This window comes from Amblyomma maculatum, chromosome 5 (genome assembly GCF_055883805.1).
Source record: "Amblyomma maculatum isolate TAMU_Amacu chromosome 5, ASM5588380v1, whole genome shotgun sequence".
NCBI classification, from domain to species: Eukaryota; Metazoa; Arthropoda; class Arachnida; order Ixodida; family Ixodidae; genus Amblyomma; species Amblyomma maculatum.
Window position 1 is genome coordinate 33,199,227 of NC_139348.1, and position 23,126 is coordinate 33,222,352.

General features: G+C 49.2%; 1 pseudogene; it reads left to right on the top strand.

Annotated features, from left to right (window-relative positions):
* Positions 1 to 5,406: 5,406 nt before the first annotated feature.
* LOC146187983 (uncharacterized) lies at positions 5,407 to 21,764 on the top strand (annotated as a pseudogene).
* The last annotated feature ends 1,362 nt before the right edge of the window (positions 21,765 to 23,126 follow it).

A 23,126-nucleotide genomic window follows, 5' to 3' on the forward strand; every position in this document is an offset into this window, starting at 1 on the left:
CGTGCACTGAACGTAGCCTCTTTGCATAGCTTGACGACTCTGCCCCAAGCCACTTCACGAGGTCAAGTTCCTCACTTCCCGTGACTTCAAGAGTCCGTGTCATTCTCTTGAACGTAGATTTCCACGACCGGTAGTTTTCAGGGCAGTCATCGAACTTCGTAAGGGCGGTACTCACAAGATCGCGTCGAATCAGATACTTTGCCGTGGCGGTTAGCTCCGGCGCATTAGCTTGATCAGCTTGCTGACTCGCAAAATTCGGCGCGGCCCCTTGGTTGCGAGCGCTTGGTGTGTATGGAGCGTGGCCCTCAGGTGCCGTTGTAGCATTCTGAGCGACGTGGTGCTCCCCGCCGTCATGCTGCTGCGATTGCGGACGCCGGTTGTTGCGCACGTGAGCCTGGTTAAGCACGTAGTCCAAAGTACGTTGAGCACGGTCTTCGGATGCCTCAGAGACAGTCCGACAGATGTGATGCTCCCCGCCGTGCGGATCTACGGCAGCTTCCAGCACCTCCGCTTGTGCTTCCGCAGCGGCCGCTTGCCTTTCCAACTGCATGACTTCTAACTCTGTATCCAGCTCGGCTTTCTTCCGCTCGATTGCTGCAGCTGCGCTTTTTTCCTGCTCTTCGAGTCGCGCTTTTACCAGCTTCACATCAGCTTATTTCTTAGTCAGAGATGCTTGCACTCGCACCGCGGCGGCCTCCGCCCTTGCTCTGGCGACGAGCATGCTCGGCGTGGTCGAGGCGGCCGAACGCTCCGAACAAGCTCACCGTGACGAATGCCGTGACTGCAGAGGGCTTTCCGTTCTCTCAGAGCGTACAAAGAGGGTTTGGTCTGGACTCACGTGAGCAGAGGGCGACTTACGGTCGGGAGACGTTATATTGTCCGTGACTGCGATGTGAAGTGACGAACATCCCAGCCAGCGGAGCGGCGGCGATGCCTAGGCCGGCGGACCGGCGATCATCGCTTTTTTACTATTCTGATTCCATGGCACGCGTTTGGGGTGCGGCCACTCCTCAGATAGATGACGGGTCGCAGAAACACAAGGTAAATAATCTTTATCCGGGCATTTTACAACCTGTAAAAAACGCGGTGCTGCCGCAGTCGCGCAGCCCAGTTAGAAAACGTAAAGTTTCTCACGTAAGATGAAACTTGGAGAGGGAGGTTTGAGACAGAGAGAGAAAGCACGAGGGCGAGAGAGAAGACACGTGAGGAGAAGGAAGAGAAAGCGCGTGGAGAGGAGTCCAGTGTTTCCAGATGATGGTTGTGCGTGGCGGGAAAATTGAACCAACTCATGTTCACAGCAGCACAGGGGCACCTGAAGCTTTTCCTGAGCACCCTGGTGGGTGCGATGTTAGCTAACAAAATTAATGCTGCTTCCCAAAACAAAGCAAGAAAGATCGCACTTTTATAAGGCACCATTCTCATTCAGAAAGGAGGTCGCCTGTCAGGTAGCACAACTACTGTGTGACTTCGTCTATCCAAATGACGACTCGTGGGCATACACAGCAAAACTGTAGCTGCATAGTGCATTGGGCTTCTCGAAGGTAGTTTACCCACTGACGAAGCTCACTAACAGGCGAGACCCGAATATCATCTCTTGGAATGAAAAGGCTGAGGAAGCATTTTGTGAGGAGAAAAGGGGACTGACGTTGTTGCCAGAGTTGGTCACACCTGATCGCAATCAGAAGTTCCTTTGAACAATGGACGCCTCGGAGGTAGCAATGGGATCACGTCTGTCACAGTCAGTTGAAGGGAGGCAGAAGCCGATTGCATTTGTGAGCAAACATTTGATGCCATGCTCTAAGCAAATGGTGCACTATCGAAAGAGAAGCCTTGACACTCATGTGGGCATTGGGGAAACTAGAATTGGAGTTAACCTAAGACCACATCCCGCACACCTACCTGCCTGTTCAACGCCCACTAGTACACTGTAGACACGTGGTCATAGCACAAGTATGACCTAGAAGATGTGCATATCAAAGGTTCACTAAACAAGTGCGCTGATGCCCTCTCGCATCAGGAATACAATGAACAGCCGCCCTACGAGACGTTTTTGCTTATATCTATTAGCTCTTCTACACATGTATCGGTTGTGGGATGGTGCTATTTCGCTTGCTTTGACAGTCGTGGTGAAAGGTGAAAATTAGGGGCCAGCCTGGCAGATGGCACACAGAGAACGGAAATGGCAAGTTCTGGAATGTGCTCCTTGTGCGCGTGGAACGAATCAATTCTGCGTGTGCGCGCTGTGATGCTCGAAAATTTGCAGCTGAACTGACATCTCACACTGATGTAAAGTGTGCGCGTGATATTCTTGGTTGGGAGGTGAAAAGTTCACAAACTTCCCGATGCGGTAATTCGTCCTCCGCATAGAATACATTACCCTGGGTAGCTGCTTCGAGATGGCAGTGTGCACCTGCGGGCCCCAGTCCCGGTGATTACCAAGTTAGTGGACCCACACCCTGTTCTTTCTCCCTGTCGCTCATCTCTGACTTCCTCTACCGCTTCCTCACTATCCCTTTATTTCCGCCGCCCTGGTTCAGGTGCTTCAGATATCAGGTATCAGGGCTGGCAAACATATTTTCCTTCTGTTTGGATATATTGTTAAGTTTATTTGCCGAGATGACTCCACATTAGCCTGGGGAGTTCACTGAACGTTGGCGAGCTTCCTCACCCTTCTTCTGGTTAGCTTCTTTTCCGCACTTCATTTGTCTCTCCTCTGCGCTGCCTGACATTTCGCCCTTCGCAGACGAAGCCCCCCGAGCTATCCGTCGGAGTCCCAAAAGTGGCAGCGCTTCATTCGTGCAACATGTACAACTTGTGCTTTCCGAATGGGGCGGCCTTGAGAACATTGGCGAGACACCCCGTAAATCAAGTCATTGATGCGTGTGAGCACAATAATTAGGCCTGTGCTGTGCGACAACAGCTTCTGTGACAAACCAGCTTCTGTGACAAACGGACGCCTATGAGGTCAACACCCACTTGCTCCTATGGTGTGGTTGGTGGTGTCACCGGATGTAAGCGGCCGGTGAAGTCGTGGGAACCTTGAATCGCTGGCACTGCACACAGGAGGTCACGAAACGCTGAGTCGTTCGAAGCATATTTGGCCGGTAGAAACGTTCCTTATTGCGGGTAAGGGTCCTGGCAAACCCTATTTGCCCAGCTGTAAAGTCATCGTGCATACGGTGTAGAACAGAGGTGTAGAGGAGTAGAGGCTAGCCAGAACGACGAGCAGAAAGCGCGCACCGCCAGACGAGTAATTTTTATTTCGATACCAATACTGCGCCAGGTTTAGTGCCGTCGCGTGGTCCCGGCTGAGGCCACGCTTGACCTTGAACAGCCGAGGAGGAGGAGGAGCCGAAGAAGACTAGTAACTTACGCTCTCGCGTCATACTCCGAAAGGATGCGCTTAATTTTCCCCATTAATGTAGCACTTTACACTGATAGGGCGTGATAGGGGAATAATATAGCAGGCAAAAGAAGCTTCCGCCGTTGCTATCGCAATTCAACTAGGGTTACCCAAAGTTAAATCACAATTAATTTTTTTTCAGTAGAGCAAACCATCCTGAATGCAGAAACTTCAATAAAATTTCCATGCACTCTTGGAGTGGTTCATGCCATCTCTCTTACATGTGGAACGACCTACATCGGACAGACAGGCCGCTGCATTAATGAGCGACTCAGGGAACATGCGCGAAATGTAAAAAACAAAGATGACAAAGGTTTGCATATCATGTCGCACTTTCTTGATTGCAAGTGTGCACCGCGATTTTCTGATACGTCGATTCTGGGCAGAAGCAGAAATGATCGCGCTAGGTTGGCACTGGAAGCCTTTCACATAAAGAAAAAAAGAGGAAGACTGCATTACCGATACTTCTACTTCACTTTGCGCAGCCGAATATAAGTTCATGTGCTCGCGGCGCTGATGATTTGCATTGAATGACTTGGTGCCCTGCATTGAATGAGTTATCGATTTTGCTTGTTTTGCTCTGATTTTGCCATGGTGGCAGAGGGTATATATATGCGTTATCATGAAGAATAAAGCAGTTGTTAATTAGCGCCTGTCCTTGTGTTTGCCTCTTCTTTGTGGATCGTCTTTTGTTTGCGCTTCAATTTGCCTTAGGAGTGAATGCAGAAAGGGTTCGCAGATGCTGGATCACGAGCTTTTTTAAAAAGTGTTACCAAGTCTTGACCTTTTCGTTGTGCTCGCTGGAATGTGGCAAGATCCGGAAATTATGCGGAAATGGCGGCAAGACAGTCGCCAAAGTTGTCGTCAACGCAACGAGTTGTCGCAAGAGGCAGCCAGCGTCGGCGTGTTGGCGGCCACTTTTGTACGACACTGTAAAGTTCAACTCCTGAAGGCACACGGCTAGATTATTCCCGAATAAATCCTTGTTGCGTCATATCACGGTCCTGCTCGTCAATTATCTTACGTTCTGAAGGTAAGACACGGTATGACGTCTGTCCAATCGAGTGTGCAGACCCAGTGTTAATCATGTGATGGGTGCGGGAAGGTGGAATCGGTGGTGGCTGATCTCGAGCAGAGTCGAACCCGTCCACATGTTTCATAAGAATTTCCATCAATATTCGGCGTCGTTGGTGGATACCGATTCGTTCATCATCGGCTGGAACTGGGAATCGGTAAGATCAAGACGTCTAGTTGAACGTTGAGCAACTCAGCCACTGAACGCGGCGAGTTTCAAACCACGCGGCAATACGGCAGGTTCATTGGAGTGGTTGACAGTCCAAAGCGTGGTAAAGCCCTCGTTCCTTCGAACAACGCTGCGGGGCACCAACACAGTTTTTCGCGCCGGAAAGAGAAGCGGGTTCCACCAGAGCGTTGAAGGCGTTGGGAACTGCACCCGAAGACACAACTGGGACGAAGATGGCTGACGTCGCCGGAGCGACGGTATCTTCGAAGACAGAAAACGCTTGAGCAGCCTTTCAGCTTTATTTATGCAATAGGGGGCACTTTGGACCACTAAAATGTGATGAGGCGAAAGCGTCTGCTACGCGGTGGTCTGAAGTCTTGTGAACCTAACGAAGTCTGATTGCTTGCGGGATAGAAAATATACTAGTTTCTTCGCCGATGAATGTCATATAGTGAGACATGTTTCTAGGAAAGCTGAGAAAAACTGAGGCGGAATGGTGAATATCTGATGTTGTGTGTGTGGTGTCACTGTTTAGCTTTTTTTACGTTGCATGTTGGCAACCAGTGTAACTCACTGAGTGTGCTGGTAACCGTGTGCCGTAGGTTATATAAGCTCGCGACTGAAAATAAACGCTCTCTTTGTTGTGTTCACTGTTAGTTGAGATTAAGGCTCTCCGCCCGGTGTGTCCTTTCTTCCGCGCCCTTCGCACAGGCGCCTCGCGATACAGCTGAAATGACAACGGGGTAAAACTGTATTCTGCATGACGCACGCCTACCAGCCTCCTCCCGGTGCATCGTCTACTTCAAGGATGCGAGCTCGAATTGCGCCGTCTCCGACAGCAGCCTTCATCGTTCGCGACACCACGCCGGCAAGTTAGACCTCGCAGATCGCTGGCCCGCTCTGTTGACGCCTGCCTACGCCTCACTCCACGCCGGTAAGCTATGGCTGCCTTCTTCAATTGCAACCCGCCGCCACCTCCATTTCTTGCTACGCCCGGTCCTGCATCAGTGCCATGAAAACAGTGGAAGCTTGCTTTCTTGAATAACGTATGAGGACCGTTGGCAGTATCTCTCCGGCCATCTTTTGTCTTGTTCATGTATCTACTGTGCCTTTCTCATTCCTCGGCTCAGTCACACATCCAACTCACACTTTCAAAACACCGAAAGGTATATGGAATGCCTGTTGCTCAGTGGAATGGCTAGAAAAAAAAAATAATGATAATGAGAAGCAGGGAGGGCACCTTTATCAAGGCCAGGTGCTTTAAAAAGGGGACTTGAAAATGAATATACCCAAGGGTGCTCACACAATACATTATGCGGTTCTTACCTTTTTTTTTCCCCTGAAAAAGGCAAAGTTCTTAAAATTGGAAAGCGTTAAAGAATGAGCCTGGAAACACCCCCAGCCTTTTTTCGAAAATGTGTGCTTTTGATGTGATGTTTTGCTGAATTCTGTCGTGGGGCACGGTCACTGGGTCTAAGTGTTTGAAAAAAATACCACTTCAATCGCACTGCGTGGTTGGGTGCAGAGCGAAGTTGACTTCAAGGCAAACCATGAAAACAGAGGTGGTAGAAAGGAAGTTGCGATTCGGTGCTTAGAACCTGAGGACAGGGGGGGGGGGGGGGGAGGCGCCGCTCGCCTCCGCACCGGGTGCGGGTAACCCTAGAGACGCCACTGCGGAGAACGTCGCGCAGCGACACAGAAAGGCTATCCTACTGAATGCACTGGGTTTGGAGGGGCAGCAACCATATTACAGTTTGGCGCCACTAACCGAGTCGGATCTCATCAACGTAACGTCAAGACCGAGCCTAATACCGATGTTTTCGACGACGCACTTGCAATACTCGACAAGCATTTTTCTACAAGCGTCAACGAGCTGATGGAGCGACACCGCTTTCGACAGCGCCGTCAGCTGCCGGATGAGCCCTTCGAAGCGTATGCCGCTGCACTGCGCGAGCTCGCCGCTAGCTGCGACTTCGGTGCCCAAGCAGAGAAAGCCGTAAAAGACCTGCTACTTGAAGGGATTGCATATACGTGAACGCCTGCTTTTCGAGCGAACATGCCTTACGTTGAGTCGCGCCGTGGAGCTTGGAAAGCACGTCGAACAAACGCGTCACGAACTCAAGGAGCTGTCAGCTGATTCGGTAGTGCAGAGAATAGTTGACAAGCCTGCACATGGGACTGCTACTGGCTTTACAGCATGCTATCGTTGCGGGTGTACCGATCATCGTGCGAATGCAAGAGAATGTCGAGCCAAGGAGGTGAAATGCCGAAATTGCGGCAAAGTCGGACACTTTGCATCGGTGTGCAAGTCAAGCGATAAATGCGATTCCCGTTCTCAGCCTCAGTCCTGACAGTGCGCGAGATGAACAAGGCCATCTTAGTGGATGGGTTCTCCCTTCCGCACACGGAGGAACTGCTGCATCATCTGGTATCACAAGAACGAAGCAAAGGCTTCGTAAAAAAATATTGGTGGCCCAGAATGGACCCAGAAGTGGAACGTGCTGTTAGAAGTTCCCATGCTTGTCAAGCTGCTGACAAGTCTGCAAAGCCTGATAATGCACCTCTACAGCCTGTCACATCCCGGAGCTGCCGTGGAAGAAGCTGGCTATTGACATTGTAGGTCCCCTCAACTTTCAGCAAGCCTACCCGAAGTTCATAATCACTCTCACATGCTATCTATATTGTCTGAAGTGTACTTCGTCAATACACTGACATCTCAAAATAGTCATAAACTTTCTATGTGATGTCTTCAGCCGTGAAGGCTACCCTGAAGAACTCGTCTGCGGCAATGGACCGCAGTTTAAATCCCAAGTGTTTAAGAATTTCCGAAAGGAGAGGGGCATCAAACATAGTGGATACTCCGTGTTATCACCAGCAAGCCAATAGCTCAGTGGAAAGGTTTCACAGAAGCTTGACAGACTTCATTGAACTTTCTACTTTGCAGGACCGATGTGTCAAGTCGACTGTCGTGGAGTATTTGGCTGTGTACCGGGAGACCCCATACGCTACTACAGGAGAATCCCCAGCTGTGTTATTCCATCGCCGCCAGCCCAGGACTCGCCTTGACATTGTAGGCATGCCGTCCAAGGAGTTTTTTGAAGAGCCCGCTTTGGCTATGCGCCAGCTACGTGCCCGTGTGCAAGCAACGCCAACATATATGAAGGCTCATACGGACGAAAAGCGAGTGGCGAAGGCTCCAAAGTTCCTGGAGGGTGCCTACGTGCGAGTTCGCACCCCAGAAAATTCAGGAAGGGCGAGACTGTCCTATTCGAAGTCTTTGCGGGTGCTAAAGCAGCTGGGATCGAACACGTTCCGGCTGGAGGATGGAAAGACCTGGAACTCATCCTAGCTGGTGTCTGTTCCTTAAGATTACAGATCAAGTCGAGCCTCCTGCCTACTGCGGAGGATCCAGACCCGGGTGATGAAGTCAGTTCCCAACCGTTTCCGAAAGACCCTTCGACGCCTGCGAGATCCCCACATAGTTCACTTCAATCCCCTGCAAACGACAGATCCGGGATTGAGGTCAAGAGTGCCGTCTACAATGGCCCGACGGATTCCCTCGCCTTTTTAGGACTTCTACCTGTGATTTTTTTTTCTTTGCGAATGGATGATGTGGTGTTTCAGTGTTCAGCTTTTACGTTGCATGTTGCCAACATGTTAGCTCACTGAGTGTGCTAATAACCATGTGCCGTAGGTTAGCTCGCTGCTTAAAATAAACGTTCTCTTTGTTGTGTTCACCGTTACTTGATTTTGGTGCTCTCCGCACGGTGTGTTCTTTCTTCCGCGCCCTTTACACAGGCGCCTCGCGATACAGCAGTGTGGATGTACTAATGAGGTACAGATTTTCAGGGAGGAAGTTTCTCCTTCAGAAGTCTGTTAATTGGCTGAAAGATAACTTCTTTTTGCTTCCTGCTGATAAAGATGGAGGTTTTGTTGTTTTGGACAAGGATGCATATGCCTCGAGAGGTTCGGATGCTCTCCTCGCTGTGTTTGACAAACGTGACGACGTCCAAAAAAAAAGCAGCGCTGTGTTGTGTCCTCCTTTCTTGTCCCATCTTTCGCGCTGTGTATACTCCGTTTCATACATCAGGTGCAACGCAGCGAAAGCTACCAAGTAGTCCCGCAAGAAAAAAAACAGGAGGCGTATCACTACGCGCTCGTTAGGTAGGCGAGTGGTTCCTGCCGAAACGGGCTCTATTCCGAGCATACACGTTTGCAATAACATGCTTCGCATGCTTAGACATCTTCAAGTTTTTACAAAAATCATGAGAGACAAGCATGCATCATCACACACGGAACTGACACAGATTCAATGTATATATCCACAGGATACTTTGCAGACTTATATACTAAATTCGTTCAACAGTGCGCTATGACCAGTGACACATCTCTGTTATTCAGAGTTAACTTATTTAATTAGACCAGGACTTACAGTGGACACAATAAAATCATTAATAAGATTAAGTGGTATATACTTTTTGTAACAACTTAAATTTTTCACTGTTTTCTCTTTATAGAGGTATGTATATATGTGCACATCTCAGTCAGATATCACTGACTTCACTTTCCCAATGTTTCGTTACGACCAATTAGAACCAATGGAAAGCTCAATTGGGCGTCCCAATTGGTAGTGAAGGCATCCCAACTGGGGTTTGAAGAAACCCTTTGGGCTTTCCAATTGGGATGCCCATTGGTTTCTTCACTCCCAATCGGGACGCCCCAATTGGTTTCTTCATTCCCAATTGGAAGTCACGAAACCAACTGGGCGTCCAAATTGGGAATGAAGAAACCAACTGGGCATCCCAATTGGCATTGAAGAAACCCATTGGACTTCCCAATTGGGAGTGAAGAAACCAGTTGGGTTGGACAGTACCCACTGGACAAACCATTTGGGACTGGCATAACCAATTCAATCTGACTGGTCGTTCCAATTGGACCCATCGATTTTTTTTTTACTGGGCTGCTTATTTCTGACTGATCTGTCACATGTTCACTTTATTTACCAACAGCGAAAACAACGTTAGCAGGTGTTTGATGTCGTAGCCGTAGTTCAAACTCGCCGGGCTACGCTTCGACAGCTCACGGGCTCTGTGAAATGCCTTCTCGCCGAATAGAGTTGGCCCAATGACTCAAATAGTCTTCAATAGGCCTAGACCGAAATGCATATGCAAAAAAATAAATTAATTAAGCATTAAAGCGCAACTAAACTGTTTAGGAAAGCATCACTCAGCAGCAGCTCAACGCGCGTTATCCTACTTTGTGCGTCATGCGGCGCATCTAAGAGGTGGCGCCACGGTATGTCCTCGCGCTCATATCATCCCGAAAAAGTTGTGTGAGACGTACATGTGAAGCCTCCGTCTGTTGATGTTGTCTGAACCCGAGGCTTGAGGCGATTGCGGGAGTGTTGGCCTTATAAAGGACCGACAAACCCCCTTTCATTGCTATAGATTGTAACTTGACAGGTTCTGTACGCTTTCATAGGAGTTTTTAACACTTTCTTCACCTCTTCCCTGAGTTGGCTGAATGTTTGTTTTTTCTGCCTACTAAAGCAGCACGAATCAACCAGCCTCTTCTTCAAATGAGGAGTCGCAAGGCGCACTTTTTCCATTGGTTACTATAGTGCACTAGCTTCACTAATGCACTATAATAACCTACCTTTCTAGACAGGAAAAGTAGAAAGGTAGGCTTGAAAATCAATATGCAGAAGACTAAGGTAATGTTCAACAGCCTCAGGAAGGAACAGCAGTTTACATTAGGTAGCGAAATACTGGAAATAGTAGGCGAATATGTCTACTTAGGACAGGTAGTAACCGCAGAACCGGACCATGAAAAGGAAATAACAAGAAGAATAAGATTGGGATGGAGCGCATTTGGCAAGTACTCGCAGATTATGACTAGCAGCTTACCGGTATCGCTCAAGAGGAAAGTATGCAACAGTTGCATCTTGCCTGTACTCACCTATGGGGCTGAAACATGGAGGCTAACCAAGAGAGTTCTACTTAAGTTGAGGACAACCCAGAGGGCTATGGAACGAAAAATGGTAGGGGTAACATTAAGAGATAGAAAGCGTGCAGAGTGGGTCAGAGAAATAACTCAAGTTACCGACATTCTAGTGGAAATTAAGAAGAAGAAATGGACATGGGCAGGACATGTAGTGCGAAGAGAGGATAACCGATGGTCGCTGAGGGTAACAAACTGGATTCCAAGGAAAGGAAAGCGTAGCAGGGGGCGGCAGAAAGTTAGGTGGGCGGATGAGATTAAGAAGTTCGCAGGGGTCAAGTGGATGCAGCTAGAACAAAACCGGGTTAAGTGGAGAAATATGGGAGAGGCCTTCGCCCTGCAGTGGGTATAATCAGGCTGATGATGATGATGACGATTATAGTGCACATTTTCTTTTCGGGGCCTTCACCATTTTCAAACACTTTACACCCCTTTTCTACCTAATTCAGAAATTCGCAATGTTTTTGGTAGGCAGTCCCTCCACTGTTAAAGGTGCAAGAGGTACTGCATAGTTTGCAAAGCATGCATAATCGCCTCATTTGCAGTTACATATATGAGCTACATTCACACCAGTTGGACAGACATTCCGCAACTCATGAATTCGCGGACCCCGGAACTAGCTTTTAGTGATATTCCTGCCTCGAAAAAAAAAAAATCAACCTATGGCCCATTTTTATCCGGAGCCGCCGATCTCTAAATAACCATTAAGTGCTATTTTTTTTCACCAGTTGATTAAAGTTCATTCAGCTGATTTACTCGGTATCTCCCGAATGTTGCTTTGGGTTGTGCCACTGCTTGTAAATTCTCTGTCTTTTTTTTTAAGATTTCTGCCTTTTTTGATTTAGGCAGGATGATTAGGACATGTGCTAGGAACTGCATCATGCTTGAGGGACGTACCATGCCGCCCTCTATATTGTGACCACTTCTTTGGTGATCGCATGTTTATAGAATTTAAGGATATCCACTTCCCAAAACTGTGTCTTGCACACGCTTCATGTTGTTCACAACTTCTTGTCTCTCGGGTGTACCGTTCTCTCCCAGTTACAAGACAGCCATTGAGCGGCGGAGAGAAGTGCCTCTTCTCGTTACGTCGGTGACTGTTGTAAGCATGGCTCAAAACGCATTGGAATATGGTTGCTCACTATAACACATCCTAAAAAGATATCTGAAAAAGCCCACTATGCTCTGAGAGCGATAATTTTCAATTTGCACTCGAGATATCGCATGCGCCAGCGCATGCTCCTTGTCGATTAAAAATTTATGGACAATGTCGGCCCCCCAACTGAACTGCAGGGTAACCTGTTCAGAACAGCCGACAATGCACAGGCACTCTGAATAACGGGATATCTGTATTTAAAAAAATGCGAAATAAATGCGCGCACCTACTGCAGCATCCGCAGCGCTGCCGTATCTGTGCTTAGGCGGCATGGCTCAAACTGAAAACCCTTCAATAAACTAAAAGTAGCGCCATCTCCTCTCTCCTCCTAAAGCGCCGCCGCTACACCTCTCGCATTTCGACCGTGGCATTACCTACGCGGTGCAGGGAGAGAAGCGCGCTTTAACTCGAGACCGGCCGTGTGCCGCGCGCGCGCCGATCGAGGCGGCCGTGCGCCGGTAAAAGCGCTGGCGCCGGGTCTCACTAAAGCATTTCAGCTTGGATTTTGCCGCAATGTGTTCAGGTTAAAATATTACTCGCTGCTGAAACATCAATACCGAATGTTGACGGGAATTTCCCGCCAAAATAGTTTCAGCTGTCAGTGTCTTACACCACACGTACGCAATTTCGGCATTTCGGCGTTGGTTCAACTCGCCTTCACCTCCGTGCGTCCGTAGTTCGTCACCCGTTGGCCAAATTGAGCGGCATGCTTTAAAAAAAATTGTAACTAGGCAGCTGACCGTAATAATTTAGCAAGAGCCTGTGTATGGTTTCTTTGTCGCTTTGACTGGTTTGCGAGCTGCCGGTAAACTTGAGAAGCGTGGCAGCAGTTGTCTTCCATGTATTTTCAACTTCAATTGCAGATCTATTAGCGCTTGCATGCGTGGCGTGCGAAATCGAGAACTAGCGCACCAAACGAAAGCAAAGCACGAAATATGCGGCTTTATCCGGTCGCCTAAGAGCCGTCACTGTTTCGTTAAATGCGGCGACACACCGAAAACATGCACAGCTTACATTCACGACAAATACGAGGCTGAGTAGCCAAAAACCATGGAGCTTATTCTATAGGGAACCTACAATGAAGTTTGCTGTATCGATTGCCGCGCTGTAACACAGACTGGCGAGAAGAGCAAATACTTTATAGGCGCTCCCGTAAGGCGTCTTCACGCCACCTGCATGTGCTTACAGGGGTTAAATTGCACGCACTGCCGAACCCATGCATGGCGTTCCTCAGTAACTGGGCTACGCCGAGAGCGTCTGGGCAAGGACGTTATCTGCCACACGCGTATCTATAGACATTTTTAGTTTCGATGCCTGGGTGCAGCCATCTTAGTTTGATGGTGGCGCCCCGTATGAGCCAGACTGGGAATGTCCGCTCCGGCGCTTCTTGGCGCCATCTTGGGCTGTGCTGTGCGTGTTGATGCTGCGGTGCGGCAGTGTAAAAGTGCTGTTTCGCGGTGCTCGTGAAAGCTATCCGACACCTTGGTGCTATCTGTGCTTTGTTTGAACGCGCCAGCAAACCGTATAACATTCATTTGACATAGCGGCTGCTGTTGGAAACGGCACTAGCGGCCGGGGTGGCTGCGAAGGACTGCGCTCCACTTCCGCAGTGAGAATGTATCTGTTATATCTTTCACGATACATGTATTTTCAATTATATTTTATAATCGCAATGGTAACTGCACACACAAATACACAGCGAATGAACCGTACGGGCAGCTACCGAATTTAAAATGCAGATACTCCGAAAGATGCTTTCCAGTTATCGCCGCATTGATTTAACACGAAGTGCGACCCATTTCGATATACGATCGAGCTGTCCTGCTTCAACAATGTATACTTTCAAGTAAAAACATGGTTCAAGACTAGCACTTAAAAGAAGTAGGGTCTAAAGTGCCACCTGTCGACGTTTTTATAAAGCCTTGGTGTTCGTCCTGCGGCACAGCAACGTATACCCCCGTCCCGTACGTCGTAGCAGCATCGTTTGCACGACGTATTGTTGAACAAAATGTCGAAAAACGTGCGCTCTCAGCTGCATCATGAAAGAAAACGACAAGTTCACAGCACATACAGCGGCGCTTACGAAAGCGGCGCCGCCCGCTGGCGCCGCGGACTACGGCACTCTCGTCGAGCGCTACTCCCTAGTAGTCGCTAAGCCTAAATTGTCTCGCATCGAAGGCACACTCGATGACGTTTTGTAATTGCTCAGCGCAAGAGTAAATGGTCGCTCATGAAACTGCCTTACTGTCGATCCCATTGTATCAGTCAGTAAAAGAAAGATGTAAATTTCGGTGACGCCTTGGCAGCGGAGCCAGCGTGCAAACGATGAGCCGCGCGCCGCACCAGCGGTAACGTGTTGCGTAACTTATATGTATTGCAATTATCAATAACACAGTATGAGTCAGAAATCCGCAAGAAAGATTTTTTTTTTTTTTTGCTGTCGACTTATTGTTTAAGTGAAGAACATATTTTAGCACGCTCTTGTGTTGGCGGAAAAGATCCACTGCATATCGTTGGCGTGCCCCGCCGGGGTGGTGCAGTGGTAGACGCCCGACTATTGTGCCGGAGTTCCCGGGTTCGAACCCGACCTCGGCGGCTGCGTTTCGATGGAGGCGAAACGAAGTGGCGTCCGTGTGCTGTGCGATGTCAGCGCACGTTAAAGATCCCCAGGTGGTCGAAATTACTCCGTAGCCCTCCAGTACGGCTCCTCTTTCTCTCTTTCCACTTTCATTCCCACCTTCCTCCCTTCTCTTACGGCGCGGTTCGAGTTTCCACAGAGCAAGTGTGACAGTTACTGCGCCTTTTCTTCCTGTGAACCAATTTAATTAATTTAATATTGTTGGCGCGGAGGGCTTGCGGGAGGCACGGCCTGCCCGGCGTGCGTGACTACTACAGCGGAGGAAGTGAAATGGTCATCATAGTCGTCAGTCCGTCATTGGTATTAAGTTTATCTGGCTTACATAAAACGTTCACAGGCGAATTAAATAAGGTTAGACTGAAAAGTGGTGAAGCAGAAACATATCACAGCCGAACTCGGACTGTTGATGCATGCTTCCCACATACGCTCTCGGCAATCATATGTTGCGATTTCTTTGAATCTTTGCGCAGTCCACGATCACGCATTGCTGTCCCGATGACATTACCACTAAAAGGGGCGCTAATAAAGGCATTCAAGTCTCTCAAACGACAATATACCGAGGTGCAAGGTCGCTCTGCTATGCATGAAGGATGCGAATGCACAGCCCACTCGGTGCTGGCAACAATGGGCCGGCGCAAGGAATCTGGTTAGAGAGTATTTTCCTCCTCTCCTGCTCGCTTTCGGTAAAAAAAAAAAATATGGTCGGTCGTTTATCTCGAACTAAGCGGCTAACAGCAGCAGTTTTTAGGCACGCCGTAGAACAATTGCAGCGCCGCCTAAACAGTGCAGGTTCCCCATCCTTAGATATACAACGCGAAAAGTGTAAAAAAAAAGATATGACGCGCGGGCATGTGGCGCTTGGCAAGGCGAAAAAAATTAGCAAGTTCATAGAGAGTGTGTGGCGGTATATTAGTTAAAAGATGAGCAATTGCTCACTCACAGAGCCGCGACCGGCAGATTGGGTGCACCGAAACCTTCCTCCGCGCTACATCTCGATTCGCGGAAGCAATAATAAACAACCGTTTGTCATCATGCCCAAGAGTGCTGCACCAGAAAGCGCAACGATATGGCATTTCGAACGAAGCAAATTAAAAAAAAACAGCGTGAAAGAGGCGCGAGCCGTAGCAAAACACAGGGGGGTAACGAGGATATGCGCCGCGCGCTAACGCCACCTAGAGGAAATTCTTCCAGGCCGTGGAGCTCCCGTGGCCACGTGATCATGCGTCATCGTTGTGGGGCCGTCGTCTTCCAACGGTCGTCTTCTGCGCGGCGGCGGCTGCAGTGTCAAGTTTTAACGCGCACGTGGTTGCTGAAAAATGTGGTCGTTTGCTGGAATCTTTATTTCGGTGCGTGAACCTGCGACTGACATCGGTGTTTATCTCGTGTTATGTGTGCCGAACAGGGCTGTGCAGAATTAGAACCAACTGCGAAATACCTGGGAAGTGTTGTGTGCCGCTGTGCAATGGCAATTACAAGACAGGCCCCAAAGTGCACGTCTTCTCGTTCCCTAAAGCCGACGAAGCAAGAAAAGCCTGGATACGTGTAACTCCACTTGAGAACCTGATCGTGTCAGCAATTTCTAGGGTGAGATATCTTTGCTGCTTATTATTTTTCCAGCAAATTGGTTCTACCATCGGGGTTGCAAGCTTTGCTTCAACTCCTTTGTGGCACGTAAAGGATAAATGCGTCACGTATAGCTCGCGATGTCAAGTAGCCGTACTTATGGTAGGATATATTTATTTTGTTTAGGTCTACGAACGTTACTTTAAAGCCAAAGACATCATTCGAGAAGCAAGCTATAATGACCAAGCTACCGGCCGCACAGTTACCGAGTCACACTTGCGTTTGCGGCTTCGAACTGAGGCCGTACCGACGGTATTTTCCCATTGCCCATGCTACCTGTCCAGAGATAGGACTACACGAGAGGACCCAGAGAGCAAGCGAATGCGCTTAGACGCCGCTGCCCTTGAGAAAGTGCTCGCGGAGTCAATTATCATTGTCCAGAATGAAGACGAAGCAGACAAGCCTTGCGATTTGAAAGCTTTGGCGAATGAATGAAAACTTTATTGGTTCTTTAAGAAGTAGTAGCGGTAGTGGACGGAGTCTTCGTCTTGAAGTCTGTGTCCACCTTGGCCGTGGGTGGGCCCCTAGTCCAGGGCTCCACTGAGTCGGGCCACCTCGCTTGCGTGTGCTATGAGTGCCCTTTGGGCCTCTAGCTCGCAGCTGGTGAGCCGGCTCTCCCATTGCTCCGCACTTGATGTTTTGTGTTTGTGAAATGCTTGATTCCTTTCGCACTCCCATGTGACATGATATAGTGTTGGTTTTGCTCCGCACCACGGACAGTTGGCGCTATACTGTGTTGGGAACATCTTATTTAATATGTATAAATTTGGGAAGGAGCCTGTTTGCAGTCTTCGCCATCCGGTGGCTTCCTCCTTCGATAAATGTTTATGTGGTGGGGAACTTCTTTCGATACAAGCAGCTGACATTTTGGCATGTCATCGAGTGCAATGAACACGTCATTTTGGCTCACATTTGTAATGATGAGGCTCCTTGGATTAAATACTCTGTTGTTATAAAAAACAACCTGACTGTGACAGTAAACGTCGTAAAAGCACCAGTGAAGCTGCTCGGGTCCCAAGTGCTAGGTCCGTCGGCGGTCGACAGCAAACGACGGCTGCTATGTTTGTTTGAGGGAGTCGAGGATTTTGAAGTGCCGTGAGTTCAAGTTCTGAAAGTTCAGACGTGCACATCAGCGAGGCTGTCGCTTCTCTTCTGAGCGAAATATCTGCAGCGCAAGATGATAACTCCCCGACCATTCAGCTGCTGACCGAGCAAGTGCAGCTAATGTCAACAAGAAAAGAACGACGGCGCTACTCTGCACACTTCATGGTTTACTGCTGCATACTTTTTAAAATATCGCCTCATACATACAAATACACGCGAAGTCACGGGAGCATCATCATGCCACACCTAAGGACTACTCGATCAATGTGTTCATCACTCGAGTCTTGGGGTGAACCCACAATTAAAGCAGCAAGACGGCACATTCCTCCGCTACATCGCCAAGAAGATATCCGAGTTTAATGGAGTGATTCGAGTGATTGGAGCGAAACACAACCTAAAACACCACGAAAAACTGCCAGTTTCATAATAATAAAATTGTCAAAAATTGTCCTACGTCAAAACTCCTCTCAAGTGACTCAGACTAAGAGATGAATATCAAAAACCCGTCTACCCTTCTCCATTCGACTCGAGGCTTTGCTTATTGAGCGATTTCCTGGACTGGTTGCAGGAATGGAAGGAAAGGAGGGTGGACGCCTGTAAGTTGTCTGGTGAAAATTATGGCGCTTTGAACCAGACGACTCAACCATTTGTTGAGATTGCAAGATACTGCTTTGAGGAGCTCAAGATGTTCTTTGTGCTCCAGACCGACTTTCTAGAAGACCACTATGGACGTTACCGACGACTGGCTGGTTCTCAATATCATTTGCCTGTAAGGCAAATCTGTGAATGTGAGAACAAGTTGCGACTAGAGAGCACACTTCCACAAATGAGCGCGGTCTCTGCAACCGACAATGAGAAAAATCAAAACTGGCAAGAGCTTCAAATGCAAGCAGCCGTGCCAAGCAGACAATTCAACATTGTTATGACCGGACAGGCGCTGTCAAAACTGAAGGATGCAATTCCAGTCATTGCATATGTGGCACCCCCTTCCCCTCTAGGCCTCAGGTCATCCTTCTGAATAGATTTATGAATGAATGCGCAGTTCCAGAACTGAAAAGGATCTATAAACGATGGTCTCTCCCCACGTTGTTTACATTTATCGTCCTATTTATCATCTTTCTGGACGTGATAGGCCCAGACGTGTTTGTAATTCCCTGCCTGTAGACGCCACTCTGCGGTTGCCTCTTCGTTGCTCACACTCTTATCCGGTGGTGGTGTCACCAGTTTTCTACTTTGTCTATAATTTTCGACTATTCTGTACAATTTAATAGACGTTCGAACATGTTCTAGAAATCGGGTGGCTCCATGGTTACTCGGAAGTAGAGAGCTCGGGCTAACTCGTGTGCCGCCTCGTTACCAGGAGCAGACGCACTGGTAACGTCACCACCATGTTGTAACATCATGACCGTATGTGATGTACTCGTGACCGTACTAGTCTAGTTAGCCGTTATATAGCACTGGTTAGTGACTAGTTATAATATAGCCATTAATTACAACTTGTTAGTTACTAGATAGCTCTTAGAACTACACCGCTGTTGTAGATCACCAAATGTGGTGTAGGAGCGGTGCGACCCCGGCTCGGCCACCGCCAAGAATGCAACTTGGCGACCAATGTAGCTATCGCATGGAGGAAGGAAAAACTAGGAGGGAGCATGACGTCACGCGGCCAACCTCCCCTGATGGTGCTGGGACAGGTAGGCGACGGGGGCTAGCCTGCCACCGAATTTTTCTGTTGTAGGCCGTCATTGCACCCGCCACCGTTTCGGTGGTGGACGACAGCTGTTGTTGCGGCGCGCGTCTTTCTCTCCCTCTTCCTTTTATTCTTTATTTTCTCTTCTGTCTAAGACGCCCGACTACTGTGCCGGAGTACCCGGGTTCGAACCCGACCTCGGCGGCTGCGTTTCGATGGAGGCGAAACGAAGAGGGGTCGTGTGCTGTGCGATGTCAGCGCACGTTAAAGATCCCCAGGTGGTGGAAATTACTCCGTAGCCCTCCACTACGGCTCCTTTTTCTCTCTTTCCACTTTCACTCCCATCTTCCTCCCTTCCCTTACGGCGTGGTTGCGGTGTCCGCAGAAATCAAGTGAGACAGTTACTGTTCCTTTCCCTTCCTATAAATAAATCAGTAAATCTTCTGTCTGCACGAGGCAGCGGAGGTGGCTCAGCTACAGAGCCAGTAGTAGGCTCGTGCATTTTGCTGGGCTTCGGAAGCCGCCGAAAGACACGGTCTGACGGCCACATCACGAAGCCAACGAAAAGAATCCCATTGATCGTCTGACAAATGTTTTTCTTTTTTTTTTCTTAACGGAAAAAAAAGTTTTCACCACCACCGGTGACTCCGTTCCATGCATACGTAGGCGCTACCGGCATTTTCTCGCTTAACGATGTAAATCCAAGTTGCAAAGCTACGTTCACGATAACCGCGGTTAGCAGCGTAACAATATATCATAAACGAGGTCGGTTTTGCATGTAAACAGCAGTAACCATGCATGTTTGCGAAAAGCACGGTGTAAGCTAACATGCCCGTGCGACATCGCGATGCATTTTTAGTGAAACCATGTACTGAAATGCACAAATAAACTGAATATTAGCTTGGGGTAATTATGACTGCAAAAAGCGTCACTAAACTTGCCCGTGTGACTGGGGTGTAACCCTCCACTACGGCACCTCTATCTCCCTCTTCTTTCACTCCCACCTTCCTCCCTTCCTTTACGGCGTGGTACAGTGTCCGCGGAGAATTGTGACAGATACTGCGCCTTTTCTTTCCTGTAAATCAATTTCAAACGCCATATTCACAAGGGGTATTTCATGGAGGAAGGAAACAACTTAGGAGAGGCCCTTGCCATTCATTCCCAATGCATTGGAGATAGTGTGGCGGAAATGACGTCAAAATTTAGGGTTAGCCAAGTCGGGCCATTAGCAACGGCGACGCTGTTGCTATGAGAACTCGGACCACTAGCAACAGCGTTGCTAAGGGCCCTAGGTACGTGAGCGTCGCGCAGAAAGAGAATGCGGAGGGTAAAGGAGGAGGAAAGACGTTGCAGTGTCCGGTCGCGGCGCGGCCACGCCGGCTTCAAAAAGTTACGTCAGGGCCTCTGCTAAGTTCTTTCCTTCCTCCATGGGGTATTTCGACGAGGATGGATGTGGAAAGGAGGTGAACGATGTCACGGGCTGGGCAAACTCGCCGCCGCTCCCGAACTCGCACACACGGGCGATGAAGAGTCGCCGGAGAGGAGACTGTTTCAAGCCGCACGTAGCAGGACAGGAACGGAGAAGTACACAAGACAGCCGTTTCTGACCTACTAACGTTTCTTTGCCAGTCAGTGAAAAAAAGCACGCAAAATAAACTCATCCGAAATGGAAGGGGCCCGCCGAAGATAGGTCGAATACAAAAAGCCCGGTAGGGTAGATTTTATCTGCTCGCACCCTGCAGCGCGCTTTTCCCCTCTCAGGGTCTCTCAGGGAGCGTTTGTACCGGCCGGCGTTTGTACAGCGGCGAAAAACCGGAAGCTGCGACGTCCAGCAGCCTCTCGTAGGCGTGACGTCAGCACAGTCGCCGTCGCTTAGAGAGGGATTCCAGTGCTCGTGTGAATGCCGCTAAAGCGCTCGGCTGGGGATCCGAGGGATGGAGGTTCGATTGGAGGTGGAACCATCTCCCTCGAAAGTGTGACATCCTCTGCCGACAGCTCCTGCTGACAACGATGAGGCGTTAAAGGCTTTAGAAATCAGAGCAGATCGCGTCGAACCGTGATCGAGCCAATGCGTTTATCGGGTGCGCCGGGGAACTTTGCATGCCGTCTAGGAGGGAAAGTGTAAGGCACTGTTGCTAGACATGGCCGTTCTGAGGGAGAGCTTCTAGCGCACCCCCTCGAGACCGTCCGTGGCCTAGGGGGCTCGCGCCCTGTCTCTGCAAGGTGGAGCAGTCCATTCTTGAGGGTGCGCTTACCTTTGTGTGCTGCACTATCCTCCCATATTTGCTTTGTCCAGGCCCCCGCTTCGCGGTAGCACACTTTAAGGCAGGCGTGCAGCAGCGTTTGTGCGCGTATTTCTAGCGTGGTTCTCCTAGTGTGCCATCATCGTTGCCATGATCTTGCTGGCTCTGGATTTTCCGTGAACAGCAATGGAGGATCCTCCTTCAGGAAGCGCGATGCTAGAAGTTAAGCGGAACATTGTACGTGAGCACAAGGACGGTGTAAGAAAATGCAACTTGGTGCGCAAGTACGGCCTGACGCAACCGACAGTATACAATCATCCACAATGCACTCAAGATTGAGAACGAAAGTGATGCCAGTGCTGCGCATGCAATGGACGGTCAGAAGAGGGTGCGACACGGGGCCTGCAGAGACGTAGAACAAGCGCTCTAACAGTGATTCTTGCACGCCCGTGCAGCGAACCTACTGATAGTGGCCCGATTTTAGCTGAGGGCGAAGCACTTCGCATACCTCCTGCGCAACACCGACTTCCAGCCTGGTGGTGGTTGGATTCAACGGTTCAAGGAGAGACATGGAATCATCTACAAGGCAGCCATGGGCGAGACAGGATCACTCGATGTTGACGCTAGGCAGAAGTGGCTTGAGGAAACACTGCCCTGCATCTGAGGACCAGGACTTGTACAGTGGAGATGAGACTGGGCTTTATTCCCAGATGCTTCCATCAAAGGCGATCCCTCTAAGGGCGGAAAGCAGATTGCTCGTGACCATTTTCTTGTGTGTGTACATGGACGGCAGCAACAAATGCCCTGCCTTCGTCAGAGAAATCCAAGAATCCCCGCAAGAATCCCGGTTGACATTTCCGCGAGTTGCTGGTCTAGCTTGATCAGTGGATGCAGCGCAAAGGCAGGAAGGTGGCATTGGTGCTCGGTAACTGCACTGCGCGCCAACAGCTCGGAAGATCTCACATGTGGAAGTTTTTTTCTCCCACCTAACACCACTGCAGGCTTGTAGCCTATGGATGCAGGCGCGATTGCTTGCTTCAAGGCACTGTACCGCCGTATTTTTAGCAGGCTGGAGCTGAACCTCGACATTTCTGTCCAAGGATGCCGACCAGCGCCAGACTTGAAGATTTCGCTCTTGATGGCAGTGCAGTTCATTTTTGAAGCATGGGCAGAAGTAAGCTCCTCCATCATAAACTGCTTCAGGAAGGCGGGCTTCGCTGGAGATGCCGGTGACGCGGAAGGTCGCGAAGCTCCTGCAGACACAGCGATGACCGAACTTTGGTCTATAATGAGCGTTAGTGAGAGCGACGCGTCGGGTCTTGAGGAATTTTTATATGCCAACGATACAGTCGTGACAGATGAGGCTATCTTCGAAGCAGTTATTGGCATGGAGGACTGCAACAGTAGTGACGACGAACCGGAACCTGTGCAGGTTGGGTCTCACCAGGGGGTTTTGAGAATGATCCGACTCCCTCTGGGACTTGGTGTTTGCTAAGAACCTTCCAATGCACTATGTTCAGCAGTTGGATGCCCTGCAGAAAGATGCCGGCCAGATTGCCGTGAACTAGAAAACGCATGCAGATTACAGGTTTCTTCCTGCTACGAAAAAAAAGTTTAAGCTACCTCATCCTCATTAAATGTGTAAGTTATATTGTTTTCAGTCTTTTTGGCCAAACCGATTATAACAATGACATTACCATTGCACTTCAATATTGTTATAAGCGGTTTTGACTGTAGTACAATGACAAAGAAGAGAGGAACGAATTGGCTAGTGTGACATGAGTTAGCGACCATAGGACCATTTTGAGAACGACGTGGCACCAATTTCGGCGCAGTGTGAATAGACACAGACATCAGAACCTTTCCCGAATTTTCCCACTGAAATGTGTAAGCTGCAGTCCCATTAACATTATCACTTTGAACGCATCGAAGCATATCTTCCTGGGAAAAGAATCATTTCAGCACTTGAACTTTCAGCTTTTCCAAAATGTGTATGTGTGTGTGTGTGCGGGGAAAACAAAATGGA